Source organism: Palaemon carinicauda, chromosome 9 (genome assembly GCF_036898095.1).
Source record: "Palaemon carinicauda isolate YSFRI2023 chromosome 9, ASM3689809v2, whole genome shotgun sequence".
In the NCBI taxonomy this organism is placed as follows: Eukaryota; Metazoa; Arthropoda; class Malacostraca; order Decapoda; family Palaemonidae; genus Palaemon; species Palaemon carinicauda.
The window spans coordinates 22,554,577-22,574,576 of NC_090733.1; positions in this window are offsets into that span (position 1 = coordinate 22,554,577).

Here is a 20,000-nt window from a genome sequence, read left to right on the forward strand (position 1 = left end):
GATTCATGTTAATAGTGATGAGAAATTTTTTGTCGTCAGTTAAGTTGATAATGATAACCAGATATTTTTCCTTTCCTTTACTCAATAAAATAAAACAACAATTAGTATTCGTTTCAGTAATATTGATAAGCCAAATAAAGGAAACGAAGATACAGGAAACCAAATAACTACGATTATGATCTATTCAACCAGAGGAGTGAAAATCGAATGAAACTCTCCAAGTGTGTTAGAAACTATTCCCTGTGTAGATAGGGAAAATTCAGTCTAAATTTAGGACTTCCGGCTCAGGTCCTAATTTCATCATAGATTATCGCATCCTTAATTAGGAGCTTATTGGCTGCTTTAATTATGTGAATGCGATTATCTAATGTAATTTTAGAATTTTCTGCCCCTAATTAATTTGAGTTACTTAAAATTCTTTTATTTTCAGCCTAGTAATTCTAACAAAAGTTGGGAAAAAATATTAACGGTTCGATTATTTTTGGAAATATTTTAAGATATTCAGAAGTTTAATACGTTATGCTAACTAAATATTGGGATGGTTTGGTAGGTCCATTTATCGTTCGAGTGATATGTTATAGAGAATTTCTTACACTTTTTTAATAGTTTTATTCATTTTAATAGTGTGGAATAAAAGGAACAATTACATGTAAGTAAGTCTATAAGCTATATATGTTTATATAACAAGTATCTGGCAAATCAAGACCTCGTATTCAATGCTTGGAAAAATCATCGCAGGGACAACTTATCATCAGGAGTAATTTAAAAGGCGAATAAGACTGATTTACATAAAAGAATATGACAGATTTTATTTCCTATATTTTATGAGAGAAATCTTAAATAGATAATTTTTTAGAGCAAATAAAATATGATTTAAAAAAATCCGAGACTGAAATTTAAACATTTGTGGAAATAGTATGCAACGCCTCGCAATTATTCTATGGAAGATCCTCCAGAAAAAGATAAGAAAGATTATCTGCGCTCATATACATTATCAACTTAGGAAGAAGGGATGACCTTCAATCAACTACTCAAAAGATTAAAAAAAAATCTTGGTTTATTTGCACTTCTTTCAACCTTGTTAGAAATTTATATATCGTGGGGTGCTCAATTCCCTGTTGTGTTTAAAAGCGTCTTATTTGATGCGTCGGCAATGTTATTTATGCGATCTTGCTTGTTTAGCGTTCTCCCGTAAACATTCTACATTTGAAGGGGAAGATAAATGAACATTTCAAACATCTTTGAATAAGTTTATTGTTGCTCATTTGGATAGCAGAGCATATATAGTAGGAAAATCGGCGTCGAATTCAGTTGAAAGAATAACATAAACATATGAAATTAGTCTTGGCGCTGTTTTGAAACTTCCACCAGTATATCAAGTACGAGTATTAGATGCAACCAACTTTTTGTCGCAAATCGGAAAATCTTGTTTATGCCAAGACCACTATCGCTGACCAGGATTTGTTTTTTCCTCTCGAATAGTAAATTTCGTAGTTTTGCGAAATCTCCAACTCTTGAAGACCTAGAGGACTCTGAGGAGAGCCGCTTACGACTTTTATTTTGTGTTTAATTGTTTTTCTTATGGCTTAAGCGCCTGGCAATGATCCAAGTGTAACCATAGGTATATCTGTTAATACTTCTCTTATTGCTGTACTTGATACTTAAACGATATAATCAGCACGACGTTTCAATACTGTTAATAACTTAACCCCTTTTACATTGAACGCAGATCATGTTATGGAAATGCTTGTTTACTTTCTTGATAACTGTTCTAAATTTTCTATGAATTATTGCATTGCACGTACATAGATCATTTGATCACATTGCCTAAATTTTATGTTGTTTTCTATATTACTTAACGTTTCGAATACAAACAATTGTCCTTCATGTGCAGATTTTTCTTTTCATCTTTGGCTATGAATATCGAAATTGAGGGTGAAGAATTTTTTGTTTATATATATAAATTATTTACCCAATTTCTTATTAGGTCTTACGTACGTATATTTGTTTATATTTAAAACATATCCGTGTATTCCCATTAATTACAGGGTCAAAATGTACCAGTAAATGTAGTTTTTCATTATTTTGTTTTAGGCTTTATTTTTGCCTTTGCTTATCACTTTGCAAGAAGAGGCGAAAGGAAATTGCTGTGAATGCCGAGTTTCCAATTCATCCTTAGCTTTTTGTTCCTTCCTTGCATCTTTGATAAAGCCATATAAATCCTGTTGTCCTTTGAGGATCCGAGACAGTAATGGTTGATTTAGATGATGGCATATAATTTCGTAATTAGTCTTCCAGGTGTTTTGAGGGATGACATGACATTTTGGAATCAATGCTTTATTCATTGAGGTTCTCTTCATCATACGCATAACATTAATTAGGAAATACTTTGTATCATTAGCTATTAGATGGTGGAAGTAGGTGGCAATCAACATGAATTATTAGTGGTAATAATATTATTGGTTAAGGCATCGTTCTTTATTTTTTTCCGATATATATTGTAGAATAACGCTTGACTCCAGATCTGTATCTTCTAAAATTATACTTTAAATCTGTTTTATTGTTGAATGTTGATGCTACACCAGTGAATAAATAAAAAGTTAAAATCCCCTTTGTTTTTGCTCGTATTATTCGACCATTCTCCTAAAACAAATAATATATCTTGATAATCCTTGTAGGAATAAAATACCTTTATTAGATTATTTAACTACTGACACGTGTTTTAATCAATTACACGTGAATAATGTAAACGTGAATGACTGAAAATGACATTTAGGCCAGGATGAGTAATTACTTAATAATATATCGTGATTGAGGAAATAAATAACCTAGCTATTTCCATTTGGTTTCATGTTATTTGTAACCATATAAAGTAACACGTGAAAGTTTCAGCCCATAACGAATATTTATATCGATAACCTACTGAAGCTATACATCTTCAATAATATTTTCGCATTATAGTGCGATGAAACTATATTTGCTACGAGACTAATATCGTACCTAAAAGGGAAAAGCTATAACGAAATAAGTCCTAATAGTTATTAAAATTAAAAATTTGAATAGTTAAAAAGAAAAAAAAAATGAATCTGGTTGAAGTTTGGCCTGTATTGCATGGCATTTCCTACATGATACACCCACTTTCTCCATTTAAGTCGAGTACAGATATGCCAAGAAACTCTTGAACCACCCCCCCCCCCCGCAAAAATAAATAAATAATATATATATATATATATATATATATATATATATATATATATATATATATATATATATATATATATATATATATATATATATATATATATATATATAATGGCTTTCAATTGGTTCGAAAAAAGTCTACCGAATTCTGACCATTGAAAAGCTTTGAAATCCAATATGGCCGCCAATATATTAACATGCAAATATTTTTTTTTCTATTATTATTTACTTTAGAATGATGATTATCCTGTCTGTACTTAGGTTTTGAGAGTCAAGGAATCCAATGAAGGCATAATAATAATTGAATTTCAATGATATAGTATCAACATCACTGTTTATGTATTTTACATTTTTTTTTTCAGGTATCAACCTATGACTCACTAACTTCTAAACCCAAATATGCAGAAAATAGATACCACTGATGTTTACCCTCGTATATGCACATTCTGCAAGAAAGAAATAGAGAGCCAAGATAATGCAGTTCAAATTCATGAAAAGGTTGCCAGTGGAATCAATGAAGCAAGTGCTAAAAGAGGTGACAGTATTATTGAGACAGCTGGTTGTGCAGTTCATTCAAATTGTCGTAAGCGGTACATAAACCCACATGATATTACAAATTCATTAAACAGGAACAAAAGTAAACCATTGCTTCAAAGGAGCGCACTGGCATTTACTGGACCATTTTATATCAAATCCAATTGCCTTTTCTGTTTCAATTTTGTGAAGACAGACAATTTTATTAAAACATCACTGAAGTGTTTTAGTGACAGTACAGATGACTGGGGTGTTACAGTGAAAGGTCGAATTGAGTACTATGGATATGACTTCCATGCAGTAGACTGTGTTTATCACCACTCATGTGATGGGAACTTTAACTCCGGACGTGATATTCCCCCTAGGCCTAAACAATTTTGTTATAATGAGTAATACAAGTTCTCACATCCTTTATTCATATTTCGTGTGTTGGGAGAATGGTCGAATAATACGGGGAAAAGAAAATAGATTTTACCTTTTTTATTTATTTACTGGTGTAGCATCAACATTCAACAATAAAATAGGAAACTCAGAGGAGAAGAATTATTGAAACTGCTGTTAGACTTATCAAAAGTGATATGAAAACTGAAGTTCACTCTGTTACAGAACAATATTCAGGTACAGTTATGCTAAAACTTTATATTACTTTGGCGTCTCTTGTAGACAGTCTACGGGCATTACTGGATATTTTGTTTATGGGGAAAGATAAGAGTCAAAAGGTTGCAGGGGTTGGACACGCAATCCTGCAGGCATTATGTCCTCGAACTGTTCTATCACTAATACAGATAGGTCTTGCCATATACACAAAACATATGTATTGTTCCAGGTTCGCTGTAAATAATTTGCATAGGATGGAATTGTGCTCATCATATAGATAAGTTCTGTTATAATGAAAAGAAGCCTTCACTCGAGGTAAAAAAAAGTAGACAGGTCATTCCAAGACAAATTGTTTCAAACCTTAAATATATGGAGAACATAAAGATTGACATAGTGCACTATCACTTTGCTAACTGTGCCTGCTATAAGGGAGTGTTTGAATAAATAACAAGAAATACAAAATGCGGTCAACCAGTGGATATTCTATGGGAACTATCATTAAGTTTTAAAAGGGAAACTCCAAACAAGTCTGGTATGATGCATATAATTCATCAGGGGGTACGTACACCCTGGTCAGGCCTCAACTATGTATCTGACCATGACTGACTATTACTCGGGTGACAAGACCTGCATTTCATCCACACTTGAATTTGTTCATAAGCAAACAGTAAAATACAACATCACACTAATAGTACCATTTGACCAGCACCTATATTAGAAAGCAAGTGAGATTATTGTTGAAGCACCTCAGAATAGCCATTTGAAGGAAAAAGATTCCTTGTTAGGTTGCTTTCACACTCTAATGATCTGGATGGGTGCAATGGGATCCATCAAGAATGGTATAGGCCTTAAAGACCTTCTACAGGTGGTATATGGTACAAACTGAGTAGATAATATAATGAAAGAAACTTCATTATGCACAAACAGATAGCGGGAACTTTATTTCAGGTTGGATTAATCAACTGGCACAACAGTGTACCACATCAACAGTCTTAAGTTACTCCTAGGAAGTAAACTATGCTCTCAAAAGCATAGGCTGTTACAGGATGTGATAGTACATTGCGCATTTTTGGTGTAGGAAAAAAGGCTGCATTTAGAAAGTTAGCCACAAGTAATTCTGTGTCGCAATCTTGTGCTCAGCAATTCCTCTTTCCAAACAAAGTAAAAAAGCAATTGAAAACGCTGGAGCCAAGGCAATGGTTGAACTATTTTGTGGGAAGAATGCAGAGTAACGGACACTTTGCGCCATTGGACTCTCTATAAGAAAATTGTGTCCTCTAAATCATATGCAGCACTGGAACATCTACTTCCAGCAGAGTCTTCCACCAAATTTCATTCTCTTCGAGTTTATTACCAGATTATAGCGTGGATAGGGAAAAGAGGGATATAGATGCGTTGAACTGAGGTTGGAAGATAGAAGAAACCAAGTTAGCACCAGCTATGTCAGATATGGAGGCAGCTCCAGACAATCTATTGAGGATACTAAATTGTAACTGAAAATCTGCCTGCCGATCATAGCGGTGTAGTTGTAGGGTGTATGGACTGCCATGTACACCAACCTATGGACAATACCAATTAGATAATTATGGTAATACATACAATAATGTCAAATTCATTGAAAAGAAAAGATGGGGAGTGTCGATTAGAATCTCTGTATTAACACTGCTAATGAAATTTGCATACACTCAATCGATAGTAAGATTCTCATATGATTAAGTTTAGACATTTTGACTCTGGTAGCAACCAAAATCACTAGTATCATAAGTGATGTACTGTTGAGTTATTGCATATATATCTGCAATATCATTGGTCATTATTGGATACCATCTTGTATTTCATTATATGATGATCAAAAGGAAGTTTTACTCTTTTAATTGTATCCTTTGACCCAGATAACCTAAGTGTGCACATATTATCTATCACCGTGGAGTGAAAACTAAGAAAGTTAATTACAATTTTTTTGCATTGGCGCCCATCTTTGATTTCAGAGCTTTGTAGTACTTCCTTTTTGGTAGACTTTTAGTAGATCATTTTAGAAATCACATGAACCCAGAGACATTTGAAAATTTTTTTCTTGCTATTTTCTCGAGGTTTAAACCATATTTGTACTCAACTAGTAGGGGGGTACACCCACCAGTGTGCCTCATGCAACCCACTTGGGTGATACGGCCATAGCGAAGTGGTGAGCTTTAGATTTTAGCTAAATTTTGAGCATATCCCCAGACATCCCCATTCATCCCGGGTGTGTTTCGCACCAAATCCCATAGACCGAGATGAGCGTTGTCACATGTGCAATAGATACTGAGTTGTCATGCTCCGTCGCAACACTGGCGGACAAAATGAAACCTGCTCCATGTTTTTGGCTAGTGTGCGATGATTTTCGGGCTATTTTCTCGAGGTTTAAACCATATTTGTACTCAACTAGGAGGGGGGTACACCCACCAGTGTGCCTCATGTAACCCACTTGGGTGATACGGCCATAGCGAAGTGGTGAGCTTTAGATTTTAGCTAAATTTTGAGCATATCCCCAGACATCCCCATTCATCCCGGGTGTGTTTCGCACCAAATCCCATAGACCGAGATGAGCGTTGTCACATGTGCAATAAATACTGAGTTGTCATGCTCCGTCGCAACACAGGCGGACAAAATGAAACCTGCTCCATTTTTTTGGCTAGTGTGCGATGATTTTCGGGCACCTGCAGTACAACGTGTGCAAGGAGATAACACATCTCATTACTCGTGTTCTGTTCCGCCATACCTCCGTATGAGAGATATGGCAGCATCCATAACTGCATATGTGTTCAGCTCTGGTAAATAAAGTGGGAGAGAGAGAGAGAGAGAGAGAGAGAGAGAGAGAGAGAGAGAGAGAGAGAGAGAGAGAGAGAGAGAGAGAGAGAGCTCATTGAAGAAGATAGGTGACATAAAACAAAAATAGGGAACAGAGTTGGTTAAATACTCTTATGCAGTTATGATTTGAGAGAGAGAGAGAGAGAGAGAGAGAGAGAGAGAGAGAGAGAGAGAGAGAGAATATTTTCATATCGGGAATAAATTGCAAAGCCTGAACATCTTTACTAATGAAATATATTGAAGCGGAAACAAACTTTCGTTTTTACATTATAAAATGTTTGAGGGGAGTGGTGAAAAATGTTCACATAAAGAGTGCCATGGATCACGCATGCCGCGATCCATATCACATGTATATCGTGTACACAAAGATCATTACAGCAATATGCCGGACCAATGGAGATGCCACAGCTTGCCCACTGCCATGCGATCCTATATACAGTGGTGTATTGTATGGCAAGTATTCCCATGTATCACCCTTATTGCTCGGTGCCTCTGGTATGCCTCTCCCCTGGTCGCCTACACCGCATTATGAGTAGGTATGCCACGGGGTCCAGCGTTTCGTAAAATATGTGCTGGAATATCGCCTAAAAGTGATGGCGGTATTAAAATTTTCGGGTTTTTCCATATCTCCTCTGATCGCCAAGCGTATCACCCAAGTGTGACCCAAGCATAAGCATTACCCGGATTTTGCTGTTTGGTGAGGTCCTAGCTGTAGTTGTTTTATATCGTTTCAGCTTACTTACTTCCTTCTTTCTGTCTAACATCTAACTTTTACTTCATGGTGCAACTTCTGAGGATTTGTCCAGTTACACTTACGACTGAATTGTCTCCTCAATGCTAGGCTGTATAGTCAAAATTCTTAAATCCTATACGAAATTCTCAAATCCTATGCATTCCAATTTCCAATCTCTTACCATGATGCACTTATAACTGCTAAGTATATGGATGCCATTTTTTTATCCAGTAACATTACTCTTTTCAAAGGTTAATATAGTAGTGGTATAAGATTATTGAAGTATCCTATTTCGATAATCTTTATTCTATGTTTAAAATAAGCAGAGCCGTTTCAGGAATAAAAAGTATGGGAAGATATTATCTGAAAAAAATATGTTCATTTCATATTTTTGTTACTTTTTATCTATTTGTTCCATATTTTGTTACATATTTAGTTAGTGATTAGTTACAGGAAAGACAAATATTCTAAAGAAGGCAATAATTATTTCATATACATATGTATACAATACCATCTACTGTAGATATATTGGTTCAGGGCATTCAAGTGACAATAACATTGCCGAACCTATTACAAGTTTTATGTATCCAATATTCTGCATAAACGATGACTCTCGAATATCTGTCATCGTTTTAATGATTTGCCTTTTTAAAGAAAAACTGTAATATAACATTATTCTCGCTTTTATCTGAATTCAAGTGATTAAGAGCATTTAAGAAAATCCGAAATCTTTCATATTACGGGGGACTATTTCAAGGTCATAGAATTGTAAAATAAATGAAAAATTTGAGTCACAAAAATCACATAATTGATTTAGAAATTAATCCTTCGTGGACCATCTCCTTTAGTAGTGTCAGCTCACTATCCGTGGTTGTCGCTGACTTTATGGCTTCTAGCCTGTCCCATGATACGTTTCGTATGACATGGATGGTTACGTTCACATCCTGTATTTCCTGGCCTTGGACTGGCATCCTCGAGAGTGCGTCGGCTATGCATACCTCCTTGTCAGGCTTGTACCAAATATCGTATGAGTATGGTTGTATCCGTAGCGGCATGCGCACCAGTCTCCGTGGTGCCTGTGTGATGCCTTTCTTGGCAATGGATTCCAATGGGTTGTGGTCTGTCTCCACTATTACTGGGTGGCCGTACACGTAGTGGTAATACATATTTAATCCGAATACCACCCCAAGCATCTCCCCTTCTATGTTACTGTAATTGCTTTCTGTCTGCGAAAGACTTTTGCTGGCATAGGCCACAGGCTGACCGTTCTGTAGGAGTGCAGCGCCCACACCTCTCGTGCTAGCATCCGTTTGTATGGTGACCTCTTGCTTGGCGTCAAAATATGTGAGCGTCCCGCAGTTTTGGAGGCCATGTTTGATAGCGTCGAATGCCTTTTTGTGTTCTGGGCTCCACACAGGCTCCACATTTTGTTTGACAAGGTCTCTCAGAGGGGCGGTCTTGGTTGTAAGGTTTGGGATGAACCTGGAGAGATAGTTCACCATGCCCAAGAAGGAATTAATTTCCTGTACGTTTCAGGGATGCTCCATGTTGACAATAGCAGTTATCTTGTCTGGGTCCGGCTCCTGACCCTGTGATGGTAGATAGTTTCCGAAGAATTTGATCCTGTTTTGTCGTACTCTGCATTTGTTGGGATTGAGACAGAGGCCAACTTCTTTCGTTCGTTCCATCACTTTACGCAGTCTCTAGTTGTGCTGTTCTTGTGTAGTTCCAAACATGACAATGTCATCAGCGATTGTGACTACCCCTTCTAGGCCCTCGAAGGTTTGGCCCACCTTCTTCTGGAACACGTCTTGTGCCGATACTAGGCCGAAGGGTAACCTGCGGAAACAGTAGCGACCGTATGGGGTGTTAAAGGTTGTCAGAAACTTGGATTCGTCATCGAGTTTCACATTCCAGTACCCTGAACGTGCATCCAAGATGGTAAAGAATGCAGCCCTTTGTAGTTGGAGTAATACGTCATCAAGTGTTTGGGTGTAGTGGTGCGGTCTTTTTACCCACTTGTTTAAGTCTCTGGGGTCCAAGCAAATTCTAAGGTCTTCCGATGGTTTTGTGACATATACGATGTTGTTCACCCAGTTGGTTGGCCTGTCAACTTTTTCGATCAAGTCTAGGTCAATCATATGTTTGAGCTCCTGTTTAACAGCATCCTTCAGTTACTCAAGCACGCATCTGGGAGGGTGTATCACCGGCTCGGCATTTGGTTGTACCTCGATATGATATTCACCAGGGAATAGTCCGATGCCGTCAAATAAAGTAGGATATTGTTTGATTAACTCCTCCGTTTTATCGCTAAGTTCACATGTTTCGATGCCAGCAACCTCGCATGTCTGTTGGCAGCTGGAGCAGTGTGCCTCCCTGCAATTGAGTGTTATTAAGCCAAAGTGTAGGCTGGACGACAGGCTTAGCATCGTTGTACCACTATCATCGGTAACGTAAACTCTCACGTCTCAGATCGTTGGTGACAACACCACATGTTACAGACACCGTATTGTTTGATCTTATGATTGCCATATGCTGTCAGAGCTATGGAGCTTGGTCTAAGTGATTTCGGCACACCGTTTTCTCCAATGTCATTAGGGAATAATAGTCTGTAAATACGTAAGGGCATAACATTAACCTCCTCGCCGCTGTCGATTTTGCATTTTACGGTGACCGGTTGCTCTCCAATCACTTTGATGTTAGCGTGTGCTGGGGGCGTTGTTGTTATGCTGTGTATTTTAGCCTCATGTCATTCTAAGAAGAAACCATTATCTTTGGAGTCTGTTGAGTCTCCATCGTCATTTCCGGTCAACTCATGCACTCGTTGTTGTCTGGCTGATGGGTTTGTCGTCGTTGGTTTATTTGCATTCTCGCCTGCCTTATCGCGCCTTTTCTTGATGCACACGTTTCTCCAGTATCCTTTACCCTTACAGTAATGACACTGGCTGTCTGCGGCTGGGCAACGAGCGCCCGTCTTGTGTTGTGTTCTGAAATTGAGACATCCAGACGATCCTGTTTGTTTTGCTCGGTATCGGTCTTGTCTTTTTGTGATGGCATGTATTAGCCTCTGGCCTTCAATATCGGATAGTTGTTTCTGCGTGCCTTCATACGCTCTGGCGATTTTTATTGCCTCTCCTAGGGTCAGTGTTACGTCCTTAGCAATCAATTTCTTTCGAATGTCCGAGCTGCAGACTCCTGCATTAAGCGTATCAAGTAGTCGTTCTTCTTTATTTGTGTATTCACATTCTGCCGCAACGGTCCTGGCTCTTGTCATGAACATGTCGATAGTTTCTGTGGTCTCCTGTTTTAGAGCAAGTACCTTGAAACGAGCCACCCGAAAACTTGATTTGGACCGCGCATACGCCTCCAAACCATCCCAGTGTGGTTTGAGTTTCTCTTTGTCTTCTGCCGTAAGGGCCCATCAATCCCGAATATTGCGCCCTGTTTCTCCAGCCCATAGCATCAAGTATTGCACCTTCACCTTTGCATCCTTCTCTTGGAGAGGCCCATCGAAAATGAACTCGCATGTACGGCTTTATTTCCGTAATGTCTCCGGCAGGTTTGTTGCATTCCAGTCTATAGTGGGAATGGGTATGCCAGTTAGCTCCGCCATGTTTAGTTACAGTAATACAGTAAAGAAATGTAATACATGCAACAAAAATAAATGTACCAGTGCGCATGTCACACAGAAATGTAAGACCGAGTATGTATTGTTCACACATCATACAAACGTAACATAAGAATTGGGTGTGCTTATACATTAGTGCACAAGATCCTCAGTTCATGACACCCATAACAAATATACGCACATACAAAGAAAAAAAAAGTAGACAGTACAATGAGTAGTTCTTTTGCCATCCTCACTCTTCGAGTACTAGGTTTGCATATTGATATAGGTAAGACGTTACCAGCACATCACCCTAGAATGATTTACACAATGGTACAACACAATATTATCATCAATTTCACGTCTGAATGATGGCCAAGAGGAATGTTTGACTTCCATGAGTTCCTGTCGAGGTGGAAGAAGACGAATATCAATCACAGGATAAATGCTCGTGAATATATACACAGGTGAGTGGGCGTTGAGGACCTAAAGTGATTAATGGCACATACAATACCTCAAAATTTCTTTGGTTGGGCCGTATTTACTGTGTTCTAAATGACTGGCGGTCATCTTGGGCAGTGCCTGTCGTGAGCGTCCCCATGTTGGATTCTTGAACAGCGTTGCACAATGCGATATTTTCTTCTAATTGCGACATGTATTCGACATCTCTGTTGTTTCTCTTCAGGCAATAAGTGTCACGGACCCCACTTCTGACAGCATATGGTGTGTTCAGTTCGACTTGTTATGTATTGACTCATGTAGCTGGAATTATAATATTGAGGAAATAACAACGCGTGTGGTTCCAAGGTGAGGTGACCGGAAGTGGTCTTTATTTTTATACGAAACAACGTATATTGCAGAAAGTATTGGAAGCCATATGACTGTTAGCACGATCACTCTTCTCATATCTTACATAATATAAAAGCTTATTGAAATTTTGAATCCTCGAACGTTTATACTTTTATCATTGCATCTTTCGATTTTTTCTATAGACAAAATAAATCCATGAAATTAAATTGTTTAGTGTAACTTGGTGTCAATAAAGCTAATGTTACAATTTACTTGAATGATTTACTTAAAAAAAAATATATATATATATATATATATATGAAAAAAGTACAGATATGATTATCCACATAGCTTGACAGTAACTATAATGTTCTCAAAAAAAAAAAAAAAAAAAAAAAAAAAAAAAAAAAAAAAAAAAAAGTTATATCAGCGTAGTTATCAAGGTGTTCTAAAATTTTCAAGAGAAGAAGTAACTTACGTGATATGTGCATAAACATGAACTTATAACATATAAAAATTAGATAAGAATACAAATGATATTGCCTGTATATAAATCTTTTATATTCTTGTCTAAACTGTCATTGCAATTTCTGAACATTCAAATTCTAAATTCGTGTAATTTTCAAGGCTAATAAATATAGTGTTTGTTTATGGAAGGAAATTTTTATTCAAGTAATTCTTTTAATAATACAAAACTAACATATTTAAAAAAAAAATGAGAAGATGATTTGGAATCCAATTAAGAATACTTTTTATTAGGCAAAAAGGTAATTTATTTATTACGTATTTCTGTTTTACTATGTTCGATAAATAGATAGAAACCATTAGTTTCTGATGTGAACATACTTATTACCATTTCCATCAATAAGATGATTTAAACATGATGAAAATTATCTGAAATACCTATTGGAAAAGCTTACGAGGATTGTTCCGTTTTCCTGCACTAAAAGGTTAAATTGGCTTTTGTTTATGGCTATTAGACATTAATAATTTATTACACTATACAATGCTGATGCAATTAGCAAGATCTTATTCATAGTATCATATCCCCCCTTTTGATTAATCTGAATGGGAATGTCATTCAATTATTTCTTGAGATCAGGCCATGAAATAATTTATTATTCTTTTTCAATATGTTATTTACTATACCATATAAACACATAACCTTCTTAAAGATATATTTCTTCATAATATTTCTCTGGGTTTGATGACAAATTTATATTTGTGATGGAACTCAAATTTCTCTTAAAACTAAAAGAGCAAAATTGAACCCTACGCCCACTGCCTTGTCTGGACCCATACTAAACCCTATCCCTTTATTTTATAATTTCCCCAATGAGAATCCTATCCGACAGCGTCTTTCATATAACAGGTAACATTACACAATTATAATTCTTACAGTTTCTCTGATCACCTTTCTTTATATTATAAAAAAAGTTATTTATAGATATTTCAAGAAGTCCTATTAAAAAACCACGTAATAGTAAAAGTAAGTTTCATTAATTCCAAAAGAATATTACAATCTCATGTAATGCTACTTCGGGATAATATCAAAGATAGTTTTTGAACGCTATTTATATGTTCTTTATTTTGGCGTCATACCATTGCCATTATACTTTCTAGACTGAAGAATTAAATCCAGCAATTATAAAGGTTAATAATCTTCTTCTCTCCCCTTCGCAGTTAACCCTCTACCTCGCTCGATGAACTAATCTCTCCTTAATTCCCCAACTTTAGGGGAAAATTTCGCAGCAACGCTCCTTCTTTGATGTTGGATAACATTATTTTTATTATTTCCCATGTTACAACTTCTTTATTTTGCATCATGAAGAAAAAGGTCATTCTCGAGATGGGGTTGGTTCTATTGCGTAAACGCAATACATTAAGCTTGCGGTATAAAGAAAATGTTGAAGTCTGAAGAGTTTATCGATAGCCATTGTTACGATCTCTAACTCATTACAGGTTCCTCCAATCTGTAAACTAAATTAATTCGACAACAACAATGAAAATATGGGAATAATAAAATTAACTTGCCAGAAGAAAAAATACACCAGTTTTTTTCTCAGGCCTATTTAGAAAGGAAATCATTGAAGCTGCTTATTTACTTTCGAGGCCTAAAATAATTCAAGCAATCGATAGATATTGACGATAGGATATAGAGCAATGAAATACTTGAGTGGAGATTTGACAAATCATCTTCAGTTGCTTCACTTTGTAACTCATTTTCTTAACACTTTCTCTCCTATTTTATTTCTATCTCTCGTGTGTGGCTGCAGTCAAAATATGATGGGCTATCGACATTCCCATAAAAATTCTTTTTCTTATAGTCCGCATCCTAATAGATTCCTTGAAAACGTCCACTTCGGTCAAGCCATAGAACCTTCTAGAACAGGTTTTCTATTTCAATTGGCCACCAATGTTATGCGTCATAACAAAATCCCAGCACGGAAAGCTTAGTGGGGGATGATTCTAAAAAGGAAAGGATGTTGATAAAAGTTTGGTTTATCCCAGAAGTGCTGCCGACATGCAATCTTTAACAAAACACTACCTGGATTTCTTCTCTTGTAAATGCGATATGGTTTTCTTTTCTATATACAATCCTTCAATATAATTAGATCAAACCACAAAAATTTCCCCCAACCAAATAAAAGAAAATATACAATATATTTTTGGGGGTAGTTAAAAAATAGATTAAATCTATATCTGAACTGATGAAAGACTTACACTACCCTTCAATTCAGCACCAGCAAAATGTGCTCACTTCCCTTATTACATTAGTGCAATGAAAAATAAAAACGATGATAAGAGAAAAGACAAAAGATGATTTTTTCTAATTCTAAAACAGATCAAATATTTTGAGATGCTCTCAGTTATTACATAATGTTTCCTTGTATTTGAAGTATCATCCGATTATATTATACAATTCTAAACTCCAATGCATGAGATGTTTATTAATACTCGTTAACCTCTCCAAATAAAGTAACGTGATATGATAAACATTAACAGGTAAAACAGGACTACTGCGTACATAAATTTGTAAGTGTTGGAATGCTGAAACTAAACTAGACAATACCTGTCCAATAGTTTAATAATTTTGCTAATCTTATTCAGAATCTTTGAATAATATGTGACTGGGTACTTCGTCCCATTTATTTCTTGCAACAATACTCCTTTTCATGCCAATTTCACTAGCATAGAAAAATAAATTAACATCCTTGCAAACGTCAAGTAACCATAATACTGACTTGTTCATTACTGGATTTAATTTACAGAAAGCTTCAATACATTCGTCAACAAATACAAAGTTTCGTCCTTATTATGGATTAACATAATTTTTTATTTGAATTTTATCAGCCTTGTTTCTACATTTATTTGTTTTATGTATAATTGGTGTAAAAATTCTAGTTTATAAGGCGGTATTTGTAAATTTAAAGTTTTTTTTTTCTGTGGAAATGCTGGTTTAACCTCCTCCCCGCTCATTTCATAATTTATAATTGTCTAGTTTAACACTTTATTTTCTCTTCTGTGTGTTCCGAGTCCTTGGATCGAAAGAGACACCGGTGAGGAACTTGTTCGCTAAAGTGCACAGTTGTAGCTCGAAGGTTTCCAGGCCATACCGCAGCTGCTCGCTATTTAGCCTTTTGAGGATTGCGCCACCTATTGTTGACGGCCTTTTGCAGGTGCACTTCTGCTACCTGCGGTGTTTTGCAGTTCCTGGTGTTCCCTTCAGTAGACCATAGAGCCAACGCTGAAATCCAGGCTTTGAGGTGGACTCGGGAGGGCTTGCTGCAGGAGCCTTGGAGCTCGTGGAGTCATGTAGGGAGATAGCTGCCAGGTAGGAGCCATCAATATTTTCCGTTAGATTGAGACTCCATTTCCTCCCTTTTATGAGGGATCCTACGGAGCTGTACTGCCTACACTAACAGTGTGCCGTTGAAGCCGCTACCTTATTTGGAGCTGTGGGCGTTGTTTTTCTCCAGCTCCAAAGAATGTGAGAACTTTTAGTTACTTAGTGTTTTTGTTTAGTTTAGTATGTAATTATTTAAAATCCTTAACCCTCTCTAGTTGAGAGTGTATTGTTTCCTGTCGGGGAATGTTGTTATTGCTTACCCATTTGGGTGTTTAAATTTATTTGACTCTGTCTCGTTGAGAGAGTGCTGTTTCCTGTTGGGGAATATTGTTATTTATGGTTAAGTATTAACTGTTAATTATTAATTGGTTAAAATGTTCATGTAGTTATTTGTTAATCATTAATTGTTATTTATTTAATGTTTAGTTGTTGAATTATTAGGTAGTCACAAGGTTGGCTTTTTTAGAAATTGTTGTTAATAATTATTGTTAAGTTTTCCTGGGTGTTTTCGTTACCACTGATCAATTTCATGAATACCATCACTGTTCTCCCTATTCGTGCAATAAGAACTTGCACAACGACCCGACAAGGGTCGTGACAGTCTTTCTTATAGGGTATAGTTATAGGAATACTAATTTATGATAAATATGACACAGCTCTAGGGAAATATGAAAATACTTTGTGAAATTCCAGAGTTGCTCTTAATTTCCTTGGATTGGGAAATTTCTGATAGCTTCCATTTTTTTTTTTTGACAGATTTTACAAGGTTTCCCACAGTCAAAATTTCCTGAGGTTTAGAACAAGGCTTGCTTTTGCAAGACCTGCTAGGAGTTTAGCTAAAATTCATTAGTGAGAATATCGATTGATAATCTAAATACATTACACAGCTGCCGATTCCATTTTGAACTTTATTCGTTAATCTTTGGGAAGTACACGACTCGCTCTTTAAATAAGAAAGGCATAACTCAGGGATTATAACTAAAGGGCAGTATGTTTTATGGGCTGTAATAACTTTTGGGCAAATCAAGCATAGAAATACCCGATAACTCAATTCAACCTTGATACAAAATCTTAAATTATTACTTAACATTTACTGAAGTTCCTTTTAGCTGAATTGGCTTTGTCAGGGCTCATACGATATGGACTTTGTCTAATGGGTTTTTTATTCTGTATCTCAATATCATGTACTAAACGATTATATAAACCTAATTAATCTACCAACAGTTCACGGATTATTAAAAAAGTAATATATTTCCATCAGTTTGTTCTTTTTCTACGCTAATATTAAATACTTTGAAATTCTGAAACACAGTTTTTGTCTCAAAAGTAATATTTTTCTGCTAGAAAATTTCTTTAGACACTGGGTGTTCATTGTATTTCCTTAACAAGGTAATATACAACCACTCAGCTCTACACCTCATATCACTTGATTAATTTAAGGTTTTCCCCTTTTTTCAAGGACAGAAACACTTCTTCGTACTTAAAAGGTATGAGGGAATTTCTTTCTGAATTAATACTAAAACTCTATCTCGAACACATATTTTGTCATTTTGCATAAAAAAAAATTACTTATTTATTAGATTTATAGAAAAGATGATAGAGAGATGGTAGAAATCATTCAATTAATTTAAAGTTATCTAAATTTATCAAATTATTCCAGCCTGTTAATATATTACTATCACGCTAACAGCCACAAAGAAAAATGGGATAAGAGAATATTTTGAATTCCGGATATGGAAACCGGATCCGGTATCGGATCATATCCAAAAGTTAATGGAGTTTTTCGTGGCTTAAGATATATCTGTGGTATAAACTTCATCAAAATCCGCCAATTTGTTTTGACAGAATTTTAAAATTATGAAAAATGCAAATTCTGATCCTGTTCTAGGTCCTCTAAAGTTTGATGGGGTCGTCCATGACCTAACATCTATCTGCAGTGCACATTTAATCAGTCTATTGCATAGTTTTGACGTAATCCTATCCACAGACGCACACGCAAATAAATAAATAAACTTACTCGAAATCATAAGAGCTTGGTGGAAATGAATGTTAGAAAGTATTTTCTTTATCATCATTAGCCAAGCTACAACCCTAGTTGGACAAACAGGATGCTATAAGACCTAGGGCTCCAACGGGGAAAATAGCCCAGTGAAGAGAGGGAGTAAGGAAACCAAAAAAACTACATGAAACACCGTATGATAAATATAAAACAACTTAAGATAGGTAACAACGTTAATATGCAGTAGGTCTGTCACATATTAAGAATGAAGAGAGACTAATATCAGCGAAGTTCCAACGATTCACCTGCCTTATTAGAGGGGTCATCCCGCAATCTGGTCACTGCTGGAATAAAACTTATCCATGAATGTGTGGTAAAGAGTTTTGTGATGAAGATAGCATGACTTTTACAATTATCTGCATACTTAGTACTGCATACAGGATAGTACAGTTTGGCAAGATCCGAATATAAAGGAGGATCAGCATTATAAAAAGATATTAGGCAAAATGCTTTACGAATCAACTGAACGACAGTGCCAGAGATTAATCTCAAGATCATGAATAAAAAAGAAAGATAATTATTAATAAATGGCAAATGTTGTTCAACAAACTGATATGAGATGTAAAAGCTGAAGATCAGACATGAGAACAATACTTGAAACAAGCCAGAGTAAAAGAATTAATGATTATGATGATGATGATAGTAATAATAGTAATAATACTAATGATATTGATAACAATAATGATTGTTAGTAATGATGAGATCAATATCAATATTTGTGAATATCATTCAATCTTTTCATATTTTCATCTCATTATTCGTAACGCCGCAGTTAAATAAGGTTCTTCAGCCAGCACCATAAGACCTTTTGTTGAAAGAAAAAAAATAATAAGACGGAGAAGTTTTCTCAAGACATCATGTTTGAATAGCTGTTAGAACACGTGAGCTCATTATGACTGTTCATTCTAGTTTCTAAACGAGATCTTCAAGGATGAAAAGTATCATACAAACATGACATTCTGTTTATTTCGGTTAAAATCTGAGTGGGCGTCTCTCTCTCTCTCTCTCTCTCTCTCTCTCTCTCTCTCTCTCTCTCTCTCTCTCTCTCTCTCTCTCTCTCTCATCGAATGAGTAAAGAGATATAAGATATTCCCCCAACTATTTAATCACTGTTAAATCATCTAATCATAAGTGCAATCATCATCATCTTCTCCTCCTGGGCCTATTGACGCAAAGGGCCTCTTGTTATATTTCGCAAGTAGTCTCTATCTTGAGTTTTTAATTCGATACTTCTCCATTCATCATCAATTCACGCATCATAGCCCCCAGCTATGTAGGCATAGGTCTTTCAACTCTACTAGTAAGCTATTCTCTCTTGGGAAGTGCGAACAGCATGCCCAAAGCATCTCCATCTACTTATGATCTCATCCACATATGGCACTTGGATGATCTCTATTATAGTTTAATTTTGTATCTTGTCCAGCAACATAACTCCTAATATCCTTCCGAGGTTTTGTTCTCAAATGCACTAAATCTATTGGAGATTGTTTCATTGGTCATTTTCATTATCATTTTATGTACCTATTTGGGGCATTATTCTAGTTGTTATCTGCTATTATTCGCATATTGTAAAATGTGACCGAAGTATTTCTATTATTTATCTATTTCAGCTTTTAGATCTTTTCATGACATTACTATTTTTGTGGTCTTAGAGAACAGGATAAAACTTTCTGGATAGACATTTCTGCATAAGAAATACTGAGCAACGCGTCAGATTTTTGAAATTTTCAGAATTGCTTTAGAAATCGGGCCGGCCCATCAACTCGTTGGTGGTGCACTAGTG